We start from the raw sequence: 14,020 nt of genomic DNA, 5'->3' as shown, positions 1-14,020 counted from the left end.
ACCTATTTGTGAGTGTTTTTTATTAATATCCTATATTTGATCTTATGCTATCCTTGAAAAGTCCTCATGATCTATGAATGTTTGAATTGAATTTGGAGAATGGTGTTTTGAACTTGAGTTGCGGAGATTGTGAGTTTATGCGGTTATTATTTTGTGATTGGCTAAAACTTTCAAGTGTTAGTAGGTTGGATATGATTGGATTTGATATTTTTTGAAATCATTGATGAGGCCATTGTTCCATAATATTTCTTAACTATTCTTGTTGGTTTTTGATAGAATGAGTTTTTGGAATTTAATAGTTTTGCTCGGGACTAGCAAAAATATAAGTTTGGGGGTATTTGATAAGTGTATTTTATACACTTAATTTATATATGATTTTAATTATTAATTATTTGTTTCGAGCAGATTTATGTGGGTGTTTTGTTATTTTTGTGAGTGTAGGAAATTATTGATTTTATGTGGAAATGAGAGGAAAAAGGAGAAAATATGAATAAAAGAAAGGAAAAAGAAAAGAAGAGAAAATTGAAGAAAAGAAAAGAAACGTACAGTAAAGAGAGGTTAATGGGCCTTTTGTTATTGGGCCAAGAGAATTCTTATCAGCGCTCCTTGTTAGCGTTTCTTCAAGAGCTAACGCGCAATGCTATGTTTCTGGGAGAATTGGAAATTACGAGTTGAAGGCGCGCCCGCGCCGTCTATTGAGCGTCAGCCCCGTTGCTGATTTGGAAATTTTAATTATTTCGGGTAATTAATTCTATGGGCTTTTTGAAGGGCTTTTGCTGAGAAGTATAAAAGGATTTTTATCTGAAAATAAGAGAAGAGAGCCGCCACACACTCATAATACAGAAATCAGAGAATTGATCGTGTGATTTTCCTGAGGATTTTTCTGGAGCTTAACTGAAGAACGAAGACGGAGTTTGATAGTCCGGACACGGCGTCGACGACGGATTTGTTTCTTATCTTTTATTTAATTCTGAACATGTTTGGATTTATTATTTATTGTTTTCAAAATTTTATTATGAACTAATTTTTATAGTCTAGAGGTCGGATGGAACCTGGTGTAGACGCTTTCATGAATTTTTGATTTTATTGAATTGAATTTCTTCTAGATTAATTGTTTTTTCTAGAATTGATTGTCTTTTCAATTATCTGATCAATAATTGATTTGTTATATTTATTTGAAATCATTGCTCGGGAGAGGGGATTTTGAATAGGACATTAGAAAATACACTGCTAATTATTTATACAGCTCGGGAGAGTGTATGATTTTAACAGAGCTTTTAAAGAGAACATTATTTTGTGCTAGATCACTGCGATAAATTCTTAATAGGAATATTGGAATTGAATTGTAGTTGATAAACATTATTTGTTGCTCGGGAGAGGGAAATAATATACGTAAGTGTTCTTGGTTATTAATTGATTGGAATTCATGAAGATTAATTAATTAGGATTGATTGTTGTTGAAACCAGGTGAAATCTATACCTCTAGACCGTTTTTTTCTTATTGCTTATTCCTGAAAGTTGTGTGCGTGCTATCTAAAATCATCTTAATTATTTTATTTTTATTGCAAAATTCTTGATTATTGATTTTTTAGATAAAGTTTAGACTATTTTAATTACAAGTACTAAATATTTTCATTTTACTCCCTGTGGGATCGATATCTGAATTATTCACTATATTAAAACTTGACACTCGTACACTTGCGAGGAAATTTCACAAAACTTAGACCGAGATATGCGTTCTAGGTATCGAGAAGAGCTTCGCGTGAGTAGGCTAAAGCTCCCGTAACTCTCAGCAGATCGAAAGTTATGTCCGTTTGAAACTGCAGCTCTTGTTCCTCCGATCCGCAATTCGAGAGACAAAACAATAAAAAATTCATTCATTGTTTGGTGCGATCATACCATCACTAATACACCGAATCTCATCAGAACTCCGAAGTTAAGCGTGTTTGGGCGAGAGCAGTACTAGGATGGGTGACCCCCTGGGAAGTCCTCGTGTTGCACCCTTTTTTCATTAATTTCTTTTTTTCTTACTCGTACTTCTTGTTTTTTTGATTTCTCGCCGTCATATTTCCGACTCTTTCAGTCCAATCCGCAGATAGAAGAGATGCAATAGACTTAATCACACGACGTGCGCACTACGGGAAAAATGCCCCGAAAGACCATCTCCGGGTTGTAATTTGAGCGTCTCCGTCTCTTAGACCGAGATACTTGTTGTAGGTATCGAGAGGAGCTTTGCGTGAGCAGGTTGAAACTCCCGTAACTCTTAGCCGATCGAAAGATATGTCCGTTTGAAACTGCAGCTCCTGTTCCTCCGATCCACAATTCGAGAAAAAAACAATAAAGAATTCATTCACTGTTGGGTGCGATCATACCAGCACTAATGCACCGGATCCAATCAGAACTCCGAAGTTAAGCGTGCTTGGGTGAGAGCAGTACTTGGATTGGTGACCCCCTGGGAAGTCCTTGTGTTGCACCCTTTTTTTCATTAATTTCTTTTTTTCTTACTCGTACTTCTTGTTCTTTCGATTCCTTGCAGTCCTATTTCCGACTCTTTCAGTCCAATCTGCGGATAGAAAAGATGCAATGAACTGAATCATATGATGTGAACGTGCGATCTGGGTGACGCGGGCCGCTTCGGTGGGTCCCAGCATGACATACGGGAAAAATTCCCCGAAAGACCTTCTCCGTTTTGGAATTTGAGCGTCTCCATCTCTTTAACCGAGATACGCACTATAGGTATCGAGTGGAGATTCGCGTGAGCAGGCTGAAGCTCCAGTAACTCTCAGCCGATCGAAAGTTATGTCCGTTTGAAACTGCAGCTCCTATTCCTCCGATCCGCAATTCGAGAGACAAAAAAATAAAGAATTCATTCACTGTTGGGTGCGATCATACCAGCACTAATGCACCGGATCCCATCAAAACTCCGAAGTTATGCGTGCTTGGGCAAGAGCAGTACTAGGATGGGTGACCCCCTGGGAAGTCTTTGTGTTGCACCCTTTTTTATTAGTTTCTTTTTTTTTTACTCGTACTTCTTGTTCTTTCGATTCCTCTCCGTCCTATTTCCGACTCTTTCAGTCCAATCCGCGGATAGAAAATATGCAATAGACTGAATCACAGGACGTGAACGTGCGATCTGGGTGACGCGGGCCACTTCGCTGGGTCCCAGCACGCCCTACAGGAAAAATGCTCCCAAAGAAAATCTCTAGGTTTGAATTTGAGCTTCTCCGTCTCTTAGACCGAGATACGCGTTGTAGGTATCGAGAAGAGCTTCGCGTGAGCAAGCTGAATCTCCCGTAACTCTCATTAGATCGAAAGTTATGTCTGCATGAAACTACAGCTCCTGTTTCTCCGATCCGCAATTCGAGAGACAAAACAATAAAATATTCATTTACTGTTGGGTGCGATTATACAAGCACTAATGTACCGGATCCCATCAGAACTCGTAAGTTAAACGTGCTTGGGCGAGAGCAGTACTAAGATGGGTGACCTCCTGGGAAGTCCTTGTTTTGCACCCTTTTTTCATTAATTTCTTTTTTTCTTACTCATACTTCTTGTTTTTCCGATTTCTCCCCGTCCTTTTTCCGACTCTTTCAGTACAATCCGCGGATAGAAAAATGCAATAGACTTAATCACACGACGTGAACGTGCGATCTAGGTGACACGGGCCGCTTCGGTGGGTCCCAGCGTGCCTACAGGAAAAATGCCCCGAAAGACCATCTTCGGGTTGTAATTTGAGCGTCTTTGTCTCTAAGACCGAGATACTTGCTGTAGGCATCGAGAGGAGCTTCGCGTGAGCAGGCTGAAGCTCCAGTAACTCTCAGCCGATCGAAAGTTATGTCCGTTTGAAACTACAGCTCCTGTTCCTCCGATCCGCAATTCGAGAGACAAAAAAATGTAGAATTCATTCACAGTTGGGTGCGATCATACCAGCACTAATGCACCGGATCCCATCAGAACTCCGAAGTTATGCCTGCTTGGGCAAGAGCAGTACTAGGATTGGTGACCCCCTGGGAAGCCCTCGTGTTGCACCCTTTTTTTTATTAGTTTATTTTTTTCTTACTCGTGCATCTTGTTCTTCCGATTCCTCTCCGTCCTATTTTCGACTGTTTATGTCCAATCCGCGGATAGAAAAGATACAATATACTGAATCACACGACGTGAACGTGCGATCTGGGTGACGCGGGCCACTTCGGTGGGTCCCAGCACGCACTACGAGAAAAATGCCTCCAAAGACCATCTCCAGGTTTGAATTTGAGCTTCTTCGTCTCTTAGACCGAGATACGCATTGTAGGTATCGAGAAGAGCTTCGCGTGAGTAGGCTGAAGCTCCCGTAACTCTCAGCAGATCGAAAGTTATGTCCGTTTGAAACTGCAGCTCCTGTTCCTCCGATCCGCAATTCGAGAGACAAAACAATATAGAATTCATTCACTGTTTGGTGCGATCATACCAGCACTAATGCACCAGATCCCATCAGAACTCCGAAGTTAAGCGTGTTTGGGCGAGAGCAGTACTAGGATGGGTGACCTCCTGGGAAATCCTCGTGTTGCACCCTTTTTTCATTAATTTCTTTTTTTCTTACTCATACTTTTTGTTTTTTCGATTCCTCGTCGTCTAATTTCCGACTCTCTCAGTCCAATCCGCGGATAGAAGAGATGCAATAGACTTAATCACACGACGTGAACATGCGATCTGTGTGACGCGGGCCGCTTCGGTGGGTCCCAGCGCGCCCTATGGGAAAAACGCTCTGAAAGACCATCTCCGAGTTGTAATTTGAGCGTCTCCGTCTCTTAGACCGAGATACTTGCTGTAGATATCGAAAGGAGCTTTGCGTGAGTAGGCTGAAGCTCACGTAACTCTTAGCTGATCGAAAGTTATGTCCGTTTGAAACTGCAGCTCCTGTTCCTCCGATCCGCAATTCGAGAAAAAAACAATAAAGAATTCATTCACAGTTGGGTGCGATCATACCAACACTAATGCACAAGATCCAATCAGAACTACGAAGTTAAGCGTGCTTGGGCCAGAGCAGTACTAGGATGGGTGACCCCCTGGGAAGTCCTCGTGTTTCACCCTTTTTTTCATTAATTTCTTTTTTTCTTACTCGTACTTCTTGTTCTTTCGATTCCTCGCAGTCCTATTTCCGACACTTTCAGTCCAATCCGCGGATAGAAAAGATGCAATAGACTGAATCATACGATGTGAACGTGCGATCTGGGTGACGCGGGCCGCTTCGATGGGTCCCAGCGCGACATACGGGAAAAATGCCCCGAAAGACCATCTCCGTTTTTGAATTTGACCGTCTCCGTCTCTTTAACCGAGATACGCACTATAGGTATCGAGTGGAGCTTTGCGTGAGCAGGCTGAAGCTCCAGTAACTCTCAACCGATCGAAATTTATGTCCGTTTGAAACTGCAGCTCCTGTTCCTCCGATCCGCAATTCGAGAGACAAAAAATTAAAGAATTCATTCTCTGTTGGGTGCGATCATACCAGCACTAATGCACCGGATCCCATCAAAACTCCGAAGTTATGCATGCTTGGGCAAGAGAAGTACTAGGATGGGTGACCCCCAGAGAAGTCCTCGTGTTCTACCCTTTTTTTTACTAGTTTTTTTTTTCTTACTCGTACTTTTTGTTTTTCCGATTCCTCGCCGTCCTATTTCCGACTCTTTCAGTCCAATCCGCGGATAGAAAAGATGCAATAGACTTAATCACACGATGTGAACGTGCGATCTAGTTAACGCGGGCCGCTTCGTTGGGTCCCAGCACTCCCTACGGGAAAAACGCTTCGAAAGACCATCTCCGGGTTGTAATTTGAGCATCTTCGTCTCTAAGACCGAGATACCTGCTGTAGGTATCGAAAGGAGCTTTGCGTGAGCAGGCTGAAGCTCCCTTAACTCTTAGCCGATCGAAAGTTATGTCCGTTTGAAACTGAAGCTCTTGTTCCTCCGATCCGCAATTCGAGAGACAAAACAATAAAGAATTCATTCATTGTTTTGTGCGATCATACCAGCACTAATGCACTGGATCCCATCAGAACTCTGAAGTTAAGCGTGTTTGGGCGAGAGCAATACTAGGATGGGTGACCCCCTGGTAAGTCCTTGTGTTGTTCTTTTTTCTTTAATTTCTTTTTTTCTTACTCGTACTTTTTGTTCTTAAGATTCCTCGCCGTCCTATTTCCGACTATTTCAGTCCAATCCGCGGATAAAAAATATGCAATAGACTGAATCATACGATGTGAACGTGCGATCTGGGTGACGCGGGTCGCTTCGGTGGGTCCCAGCGGGACATACGGGAAAAATGCCCCGAAAGACCATCTCCGTTTTGGAATGTGAGCGTCTCCGTTTCTATAACCGATATACGCACTATAGGTATCGAGTGGAGCTTCGCGTGAGCAGGCTGAAGCTCCAGTAACTCTCAGCCGATCGAAAGTTATGTCTGTTTGAAACTGCAGCTCCTATTCCTCTGATCCGCAATTCGAGATACAAAAAAAAATAAAGAATTCATTCACTGTTGGGTGCGATCATATCAGCACTAATGCACCGGATCCCATCAGAACTCCGAATTTATGTGTGCTTGGGCAAGAGAAGTACTAGGATGGGTGATCCCCTGGGAAGTCCTCGTGTTGCACCCTTTTTTTTTATTAGTTACTTTTTTTCTTACTCGTACATCTTGTTCTTCCGATTCCTCTCCGTCCTATTTCCAACTCTTTCAGTCCAATCCGCAGATAGAAAAGATGCAATAGACTGAATCACACGACGTGAACGTGCGATCTGGGTGACGCGGGCCACTTCGGCGGGTCCCAGCGCGCCCTACGGGAAAAATTCCCCCAAAGACCATCTCCGGGTTTGAATTTGAGCTTCTCCGTCTCTTAGAACGAGATACGCATTGTAGGTATCGATAAGAGCTTTGCGTGAGCAGGATGAAGCTCCCGTAACTCTCAACAGATCGAAAGTTATGTCCATTTAAAACTGCAGCTCCTGTTCCTCCGATCCGCAATTCGAGAGACAAAACAATAAAGAATTCATTCACTGTTGGGTGCGATCATACCAGCACTAATGCACCGGATCCCATCAGAAATCCGAAGTTAAGCGCGCTTGGGCGAGAGCAGTACTAGGATGGGAGACCCCCTGGGAAGTCCTCGTGTTGCACCCCTTTTTAATTAATTTCTTTTTTTCTTACTCGTACTTCTTGTTTTTTCGATTCCTCCCCGTCCTATTTCCGACTCATTCAGTCCAATCCGCGGATAGAAAATATGCAATAGACTTAATCACACGACGTGAACGTGCGATCTGGGTGATGCGGGCCGCTTTGGTGGGTCCTTGCGCGCCCTACATGAAAAACGCCCCTAAAGACCATCTCCGGGTTGTAATTTGAGTGTCTCCGTTTCTTAGACCGAGATACTTGCTGTAGGTATCGAGAGGAGCTTCGCGTGAGCAGGCTGAAGCTCCCGTAACTCTTAGCCGATCGAAAGTTATATCCGTTTGAAACTGCAGCTCCAGTTCCTCCGATCCGCAATTCGAGAGAAAAACAATAAAGAATCAATTCACTATTTGGTGCGATCATACCATCACTAATGCACCGGATCCCATCAGAACTCCGAAGTTAAGCGTGTTTGGGCGAGCGCAGTACTAGGATGGGTGACCCCCTGGGAAGTCCTCGTGTTGCACCCCTTTTTTCATTAATTTCTTTTTTTCTTACTCGTACTTCTAGTTCTTTCGATTCCTCGCCGTCCTATTTCCGACTCTTTCAGTCCATTCCGCGGATAGAAAAGATGCAATACACTGAATCATACGATGTGAACATGCGATCTGGGTGACGCGGGCCGCTTCGGTGGGTCCAAGCGCGCATACGGGAAAAATGCCCCGAAAGACCATCTCCGTTTTGGAATTTGAGCGTCTCCGTCTCTTTAACCGAGATACGCACTATAGGTATCGAGTGGAGCTTCGCGTGAGCAGGCTTAAGCTTCAGTAACTCTCAGCCGATCGAAAGTTATGTCCGTTTGAAATTGCAGCTCCTGTTCCTCCGATCCGCAATTCGAGAGACAAACAAATAAAGAATTCATTCACTGTTGCGTGCGATCATACCAGCACTAATGCACCGGATCCCATTAGAACTCCAAAGTTATGCGTGCTTGGGCAAGAGCAGTACTAGGATGGGTGACCCCCTGGGAAGTCCTCTTGTTGCACCCCTTTTTTTATTAGTTTCTTTTTTTCTTACTCGTACATTTTGTTCTTCCGATTCCTCTCTGTCCTATTTCCGACTCTTTCAGTCCAATCCGCGGATAGAAAAGATGCAATAGACTGAATCACAGGACGTGAACGTGCGATCTGGGTGACGCGGGCCACTTTGATGGGTCCCAGCGCGCCCTACGGGAAAAATGCCCCCAAAGACAATTTTCGGGTTTGAATTTGAGCTTTCTCTTAGACCAAGATACGCGCTGTAGGTATCGAGAAGAGCTTCGCGTGAGCAAGATGAAGCTCCCGTAACTCTCAGCAGAATGAAAGTTATGTCTGTTTGAAACTGCAGCTGCTGTTCCTCCGATCCGCAATTCGAGAGACAAAAAAATAAAGAATTCATTCATTGTTGGGTGCGATCATACCAGCACTAATGCACCGGATCCTATCAGAACTCCGAAGTTATGCGTGCTTGGGAAAGAACAGTACTAGGATGGGTGACCCCTTGGGAAGTCCTCGTGTTGCACCCCTTTTTTTATTAGTTTCTTTTTTTCTTACTCGTACATCCTTTTCTTCCGATTCCTCTCCGTCCTATTTCCGACTCTTTCAATCCAATTCGCGGATAGAAAAGATGCAATAGACTAAATCACATGACGTGAACGTGCGATCTGGGTGATGCGGGCCACTTTGGTGGGTTCCAGCGCGCCCTATGAGAAAAATGCCCCCAAAGACCATCTCTGGGTTTGAATTTGAGCTTCTCCGTCTCTTAAACCGAGATACGCACTGTAGGTATCGAGAAGAGCTTCGCGTGAGCAGGCTGAAGCTTCCGTAACTCTAAGCAGATTGAAAGTTATGCCTGTTTGAAACTGCAGCTCCTGTTCCTCCGATCTGCAATTAGAGAGACAAGACAATAAAGAATTCATTCACTATTGGGTGCGATCATACCAACACTAATGCACCGGATCCCATCAGAGCTCCGAAGTTAAGCGTGCTTGGGCGAGAGCAGTACTAGGATGGGTGACCCCCTGGGAAGTCCTCGTGTTGCACCCCTTTTTCATTAATTTCTTTTTTTCTTACTCGTACTTCTTGTTTTTCCGATTCCTCGCCGTCCTATTTCCGACTCTTTCAGTTCAATCTATGGATTGAAAAGATGCAATTAGACTTAATCACACGACGTGAACGTGCGATCTGGGTGACACGGGCCGCTTCGGTGGGTCCCAAAATGTCCTACGGGAAAAACGCCCCGAAAGACCATCTTCGGGTTGTAATTTGAGCGTCTCCGTCTCTTAGACCGAGATACTTGCTATAGGTATCGATAGGAGCTTTGCGTGAGCAGGCTGAAGCTCTCGTAACTCTAAGCCGATCGAAAGTTATGTCCGTTTGAAACTGCAGCTCATGTTCCTCCGATCCGTAATTCGAGAGAAAAATAATAAAGAATTCATTCACTGTCGGGTGCGATCATACCAGCACTAATGCACAAGATCCAATCAGAACTATGAAGTTAAGCGTGCTTGGGCGAGAGCAGTACTAGGATGGGTGACCCCCTGGGAAGTCCTCGTGTTTCACCCTTTTTTTCATTAATTTCTTTTTTTCTTACTCGTACTTCTTGTTCTTTCGATTCCTCGCAGTCCTATTTCCGACTCTTTCAGTCCAATCCGCGGATAGAAAAGATGCAATAGACTGAATCATACGATGTGAACGTGCGATCTGGGTGACGCGGGCCGCTTCGATGGGTCCCAGCGTGACATACGGGAAAAATGCCCCGAAAGGCCATCTCTGTTTTTGAATTTGACCGTCTCCGTCTTTTTAACCGAGATACGCACTATAGGTATCGAGTGGAGCTTTGCGTGAGCAGGCTGAAGCTCCAGTAACTCTCAACCGATCGAAAGTTATGTCCGTTTGAAACTGCAGCTCCTGTTCCTCCGATCCGCAATTCGAGAGACAAAAAATTAAAGAATTCATTCACTGTTGGGTGCGATCATACCAGCACTAATGCACCGGATCCCATCAAAACTCCGATGTTATGCATGCTTGGGCAAGAGAAGTACTAGGATGGGTGACCCCCAGAGAAGTCCTCGTGTTCTACCCTTTTTTTTATTAGTTTTTTTTTTCTTACTCGTACTTTTTGTTTTTCCGATTCCTCGCCGTCCTATTTCCGACTCTTTCAGTCCAATCCGCGGATAGAAAAGATGCAATAGACTTAATCACACGATGTGAACGTGCGATCTAGTTGACGCGGGCCGCTTCGGTGGGTCCCAGCACGCCCTACGAGAAAAACGCTTCGAAAGACCATCTCCGGGTTGTAATTTGAGCATCTTCATCTCTAAGACCGAGATACTTGCTGTAGGTATCGAGAGGAGCTTCGCGTGAGCAGGCTGAAGCTCCCTTAACTCTTAGCCGATCGAAAGTTATGTCCGTTTGAAACTGAAGCTCCTGTTCCTCCGATCCGCAATTCGAGAGACAAAATAATAAAGAATTCATTCATTGTTTTGTGCGATCATACCAGCACTAATGCACTGGATCCCATCAGAACTCTGAAGTTAAGCGTGTTTGGGCGAGAGCAATACTAGGATGGGTGACCCTCTGGTAAGTCCTTGTGTTGTTTTTTTTTCATTAATTTCTTTTTTTCTTACTCGTACTTTTTGTTCTTAAGATTCCTCTCCGTCCTATTTCCGACTATTTCAGTCCAATCCGCGGATAAAAAATATGCAATAGACTGAATCATACGATGTGAACGTGCGATCTGGGTGACGCGGGTCGCTTCGGTGGGTCCCAGCGGGAGATACAGGAAAAATGCCCCGAAAGACCATCTCCGTTTTGGAATGTGAGCGTCTCCGTTTCTATAACCGATATACGCACTATAGGTATCGAGTGGAGCTTCGCGTGAGCAGGCTGAAGCTCCAGTAACTCTCAGCCGATCGAAAGTTATGTCTGTTTGAAACTGCAGCTCCTATTCCTCTGATCCGCAATTCGAGATACAAAAAAATAAAGAATTCATTCACTGTTGGGTGCGATCATATCAGCACTAATGCACCGGATCCCATCAGAACTCCGAATTTATGTGTGCTTGGGCAAGAGAAGTACTAGGATGGGTGATCCCCTGGGAATTCCTCGTGTTGCACCCTTTTTTTATATTAGTTACTTTTTTTTTTACTCGTACATCTTGTTCTTTCGATTCCTCTTCGTCCTATTTCCAACTCTTTCAGTCCAATCCGCGGATAGAAAAGATGCAATAGACTGAATCACATGACGTGAACGTGCGATCTGGGTGATGCGGGCCACTTCGGCGGGTCCCAGCGCGCCCTACGGGAAAAATTCCCCCAAAGACCATCTCCGGGTTTGAATTTGAGCTTCTCCGTCTCTTAGACCGAGATACGCGTTGTAGGTATCGAGAAGAGCTTTGCGTGAGCAGGATGAAGCTCCCGTAACTCTCAGCACATCGAAATTTATGTCCATTTAAAACTGCAGCTCCTGTTCCTCCGATCCGCAATTCGAGAGACAAAACAATAAAGAATTCATTCACTGTTGGGTGCGATCATACCAGCACTAATGCACCGGATCCCATCAGAAATCTGAAGTTAAGCGCGCTTGGGCGAGAGCAGTACTAGGATGGGAGATCCCCTGGGAAGTCCTCGTGTTGCACCCCTTTTTAATTAATTTCTTTTTTTCTTACTCGTACTTCTTGTTTTTCCGATTCCTCTCCGTCCTATTTCCGACTCATTCAGTCCAATCCGCGGATAGAAAATATGCAATAGACTTAATCACACGACGTGAACGTGCGATCTGGGTGATGCGGGCCGCTTTGGTGGGTCCTAGCGAGCTCTACGTGAAAAACGCCCCTAAAGACCATCTCCGGGTTGTAATTTGAGCGTCTCCATTTCTTAGACCGAGATACTTGCTGTAGGTATCGAGAGGAGCTTCGCGTGAGCAGGCTGAAGCTCCTGTAACTCTTAGCCGATCGAAAGTTATATCTGTTTGAAACTGCAGCTCCAGTTCCTCCGTTCCGCAATTCGAGAGAAAAACAATAAAGAATCAATTCACTATTTGGTGCGATCATACCAGCACTAATGCACTGGATCCCATCAGAACTCTGAAGTTAAGCGTGTTTGGGCGAGAGCAATACTAGGATGGGTGACCCTCTGGTAAGTCCTTGTGTTGTTTTTTTTTCATTAATTTCTTTTTTTCTTACTCGTACTTTTTGTTCTTAAGATTCCTCTCCGTCCTATTTCCGACTATTTCAGTCCAATCCGCGGATAAAAAATATGCAATAGACTAAATCATACGATGTGAACGTGCGATCTGGGTGACGCGGGTCGCTTCGGTGGGTCCCAGCGGGAGATACAGGAAAAATGCCCCGAAAGACCATCTCCGTTTTGGAATGTGAGCGTCTCCGTTTCTATAACCGATATACGCACTATAGGTATCGAGTGGAGCTTCGCGTGAGCAGGCTGAAGCTCCAGTAACTCTCAGCCGATCGAAAGTTATGTCTGTTTGAAACTGCAGCTCCTATTCCTCTGATCCGCAATTCGAGATACAAAAAAATAAAGAATTCATTCACTGTTGGGTGCGATCATATCAGCACTAATGCACCGGATCCCATCAGAACTCCGAATTTATGTGTGCTTGGGCAAGAGAAGTACTAGGATGGGTGATCCCCTGGGAAGTCCTCGTGTTGCACCCTTTTTTTATATTAGTTACTTTTTTTTTTACTCGTACATCTTGTTCTTTCGATTCCTCTTCGTCCTATTTCCAACTCTTTCAGTCCAATCCGCGGATAGAAAAGATGCAATAGACTGAATCACATGACGTGAACGTGCGATCTGGGTGATGCGGGCCACTTCGGTGGGTCCCAGCGCGCCCTACGGGAAAAATTCCCCCAAAGACCATCTCCGGGTTTGAATTTGAGCTTCTTCGTCTCTTAGACCGAGATACGCGTTGTAGGTATCGAGAAGAGCTTTGCGTGAGCAGGATGAAGCTCCCGTAACTCTCAGCAGATCGAAATTTATGTCCATTTAAAACTGCAGCTCCTGTTCCTCCGATCCGCAATTCGAGAGACAAAACAATAAAGAATTCATTCACTGTTGGGTGCGATCATACCAGCACTAATGCACCGGATCCCATCAGAAATCTGAAGTTAAGCGCGCTTGGGCGAGAGCAGTACTAGGATGGGAGATCCCCTGGGAAGTCCTCGTGTTGCACCCCTTTTTAATTAATTTCTTTTTTTCTTACTCGTACTTCTTGTTTTTCCGATTCCTCTCCGTCCTATTTCCGACTCATTCAGTCCAATCCGCGGATAGAAAATATGCAATAGACTTAATCACACGACGTGAACGTGCGATCTGGGTGATGCGGGCCGCTTTGGTGGGTCCTAGCGTGCTCTACGTGAAAAACGCCCCTAAAGACCATCTCCGGGTTGTAATTTGAGCGTCTCCATTTCTTAGACCGAGATACTTGCTGTAGGTATCGAGAGGAGCTTCGCGTGAGCAGGCTGAAGCTCCTGTAACTCTAAGCCGATCGAAAGTTATATCTGTTTGAAACTGCAGCTCCAGTTCCTCCGTTCCGCAATTCGAGAGAAAAACAATAAAGAATCAATTCACTATTTGGTGCGATCATACCATCACTAATGCACCGGATCCCATCAGAACTCCGAAGTTAAGCGTGTTTGGGCGAGAGCAGTACTAGGATGGGTGACCCCCTGGGAAGTCCTCGTGTTGCACCCCTCTTTTCATTAATTTCTTTTTTTCTTACTCGTACTTCTAGTTCTTTCGATTCCTCGCCGTCCTATTTCCGACTCTTTAAGTCCAATCCGCGGATAGAAAAGATGCAATAGACTGAATCATACGATGTGA

At 44.5% G+C, this 14,020-nt stretch overlaps 18 non-coding genes and 6 pseudogenes across 18 annotated transcripts; all 24 read left to right on the top strand.

Moving 5' to 3' along the window:
- Positions 1 to 1,885: 1,885 nt before the first annotated feature.
- Positions 1,886 to 2,004, top strand: LOC140868149 (5S ribosomal RNA). Its single transcript, XR_012145579.1, has one exon. It is a non-coding gene; the product is annotated as a 5S ribosomal RNA (ribosomal RNA).
- A 354-nt stretch (positions 2,005 to 2,358) lies between these two features.
- Positions 2,359 to 2,477, top strand: LOC140868450 (5S ribosomal RNA). Its single transcript, XR_012145868.1, has one exon. It is a non-coding gene; the product is annotated as a 5S ribosomal RNA (ribosomal RNA).
- Positions 2,478 to 2,878: 401 nt separating this feature from the next.
- On the top strand, positions 2,879 to 2,997 carry LOC140868106 (5S ribosomal RNA). Its single transcript, XR_012145539.1, has one exon. It is a non-coding gene; the product is annotated as a 5S ribosomal RNA (ribosomal RNA).
- Positions 2,998 to 3,396: 399 nt separating this feature from the next.
- LOC140869348 (5S ribosomal RNA) lies at positions 3,397 to 3,515 on the top strand. Its single transcript, XR_012146727.1, has one exon. It is a non-coding gene; the product is annotated as a 5S ribosomal RNA (ribosomal RNA).
- A 398-nt stretch (positions 3,516 to 3,913) lies between these two features.
- LOC140868874 (5S ribosomal RNA) lies at positions 3,914 to 4,032 on the top strand. The gene has a single exon (XR_012146273.1). It is a non-coding gene; the product is annotated as a 5S ribosomal RNA (ribosomal RNA).
- Positions 4,033 to 4,433: 401 nt separating this feature from the next.
- LOC140870258 (5S ribosomal RNA) lies at positions 4,434 to 4,552 on the top strand. The gene has a single exon (XR_012147228.1). It is a non-coding gene; the product is annotated as a 5S ribosomal RNA (ribosomal RNA).
- Positions 4,553 to 4,951: 399 nt separating this feature from the next.
- On the top strand, positions 4,952 to 5,070 carry LOC140869677 (5S ribosomal RNA; annotated as a pseudogene).
- Positions 5,071 to 5,471: 401 nt separating this feature from the next.
- Positions 5,472 to 5,590, top strand: LOC140869517 (5S ribosomal RNA; annotated as a pseudogene).
- A 400-nt stretch (positions 5,591 to 5,990) lies between these two features.
- Positions 5,991 to 6,109, top strand: LOC140869539 (5S ribosomal RNA; annotated as a pseudogene).
- Positions 6,110 to 6,509: 400 nt separating this feature from the next.
- On the top strand, positions 6,510 to 6,628 carry LOC140868908 (5S ribosomal RNA). The gene has a single exon (XR_012146306.1). It is a non-coding gene; the product is annotated as a 5S ribosomal RNA (ribosomal RNA).
- A 402-nt stretch (positions 6,629 to 7,030) lies between these two features.
- LOC140870230 (5S ribosomal RNA) lies at positions 7,031 to 7,149 on the top strand. Its single transcript, XR_012147201.1, has one exon. It is a non-coding gene; the product is annotated as a 5S ribosomal RNA (ribosomal RNA).
- A 399-nt stretch (positions 7,150 to 7,548) lies between these two features.
- LOC140870336 (5S ribosomal RNA) lies at positions 7,549 to 7,667 on the top strand. The gene has a single exon (XR_012147301.1). It is a non-coding gene; the product is annotated as a 5S ribosomal RNA (ribosomal RNA).
- Positions 7,668 to 8,067: 400 nt separating this feature from the next.
- Positions 8,068 to 8,186, top strand: LOC140868960 (5S ribosomal RNA). Its single transcript, XR_012146356.1, has one exon. It is a non-coding gene; the product is annotated as a 5S ribosomal RNA (ribosomal RNA).
- Positions 8,187 to 8,582: 396 nt separating this feature from the next.
- LOC140868872 (5S ribosomal RNA) lies at positions 8,583 to 8,701 on the top strand. The gene has a single exon (XR_012146271.1). It is a non-coding gene; the product is annotated as a 5S ribosomal RNA (ribosomal RNA).
- A 401-nt stretch (positions 8,702 to 9,102) lies between these two features.
- On the top strand, positions 9,103 to 9,221 carry LOC140869407 (5S ribosomal RNA). The gene has a single exon (XR_012146773.1). It is a non-coding gene; the product is annotated as a 5S ribosomal RNA (ribosomal RNA).
- Positions 9,222 to 9,621: 400 nt separating this feature from the next.
- LOC140869026 (5S ribosomal RNA) lies at positions 9,622 to 9,740 on the top strand. The gene has a single exon (XR_012146419.1). It is a non-coding gene; the product is annotated as a 5S ribosomal RNA (ribosomal RNA).
- Positions 9,741 to 10,141: 401 nt separating this feature from the next.
- On the top strand, positions 10,142 to 10,260 carry LOC140869653 (5S ribosomal RNA; annotated as a pseudogene).
- Positions 10,261 to 10,660: 400 nt separating this feature from the next.
- Positions 10,661 to 10,779, top strand: LOC140869637 (5S ribosomal RNA; annotated as a pseudogene).
- A 398-nt stretch (positions 10,780 to 11,177) lies between these two features.
- Positions 11,178 to 11,296, top strand: LOC140868934 (5S ribosomal RNA). The gene has a single exon (XR_012146331.1). It is a non-coding gene; the product is annotated as a 5S ribosomal RNA (ribosomal RNA).
- Positions 11,297 to 11,698: 402 nt separating this feature from the next.
- Positions 11,699 to 11,817, top strand: LOC140868125 (5S ribosomal RNA). The gene has a single exon (XR_012145557.1). It is a non-coding gene; the product is annotated as a 5S ribosomal RNA (ribosomal RNA).
- A 399-nt stretch (positions 11,818 to 12,216) lies between these two features.
- On the top strand, positions 12,217 to 12,335 carry LOC140869594 (5S ribosomal RNA; annotated as a pseudogene).
- A 398-nt stretch (positions 12,336 to 12,733) lies between these two features.
- On the top strand, positions 12,734 to 12,852 carry LOC140868907 (5S ribosomal RNA). Its single transcript, XR_012146305.1, has one exon. It is a non-coding gene; the product is annotated as a 5S ribosomal RNA (ribosomal RNA).
- Positions 12,853 to 13,254: 402 nt separating this feature from the next.
- Positions 13,255 to 13,373, top strand: LOC140868124 (5S ribosomal RNA). Its single transcript, XR_012145556.1, has one exon. It is a non-coding gene; the product is annotated as a 5S ribosomal RNA (ribosomal RNA).
- Positions 13,374 to 13,772: 399 nt separating this feature from the next.
- On the top strand, positions 13,773 to 13,891 carry LOC140868945 (5S ribosomal RNA). Its single transcript, XR_012146341.1, has one exon. It is a non-coding gene; the product is annotated as a 5S ribosomal RNA (ribosomal RNA).
- The last annotated feature ends 129 nt before the right edge of the window (positions 13,892 to 14,020 follow it).

Source organism: Henckelia pumila, chromosome 4 (assembly GCF_033568475.1).
Source record: "Henckelia pumila isolate YLH828 chromosome 4, ASM3356847v2, whole genome shotgun sequence".
NCBI lineage: Eukaryota > Viridiplantae > Streptophyta > Magnoliopsida > Lamiales > Gesneriaceae > Henckelia > Henckelia pumila.
Note: the sequence above shows the minus strand (reverse complement) of the source record. Positions and strands in the feature narration are given on the sequence as shown.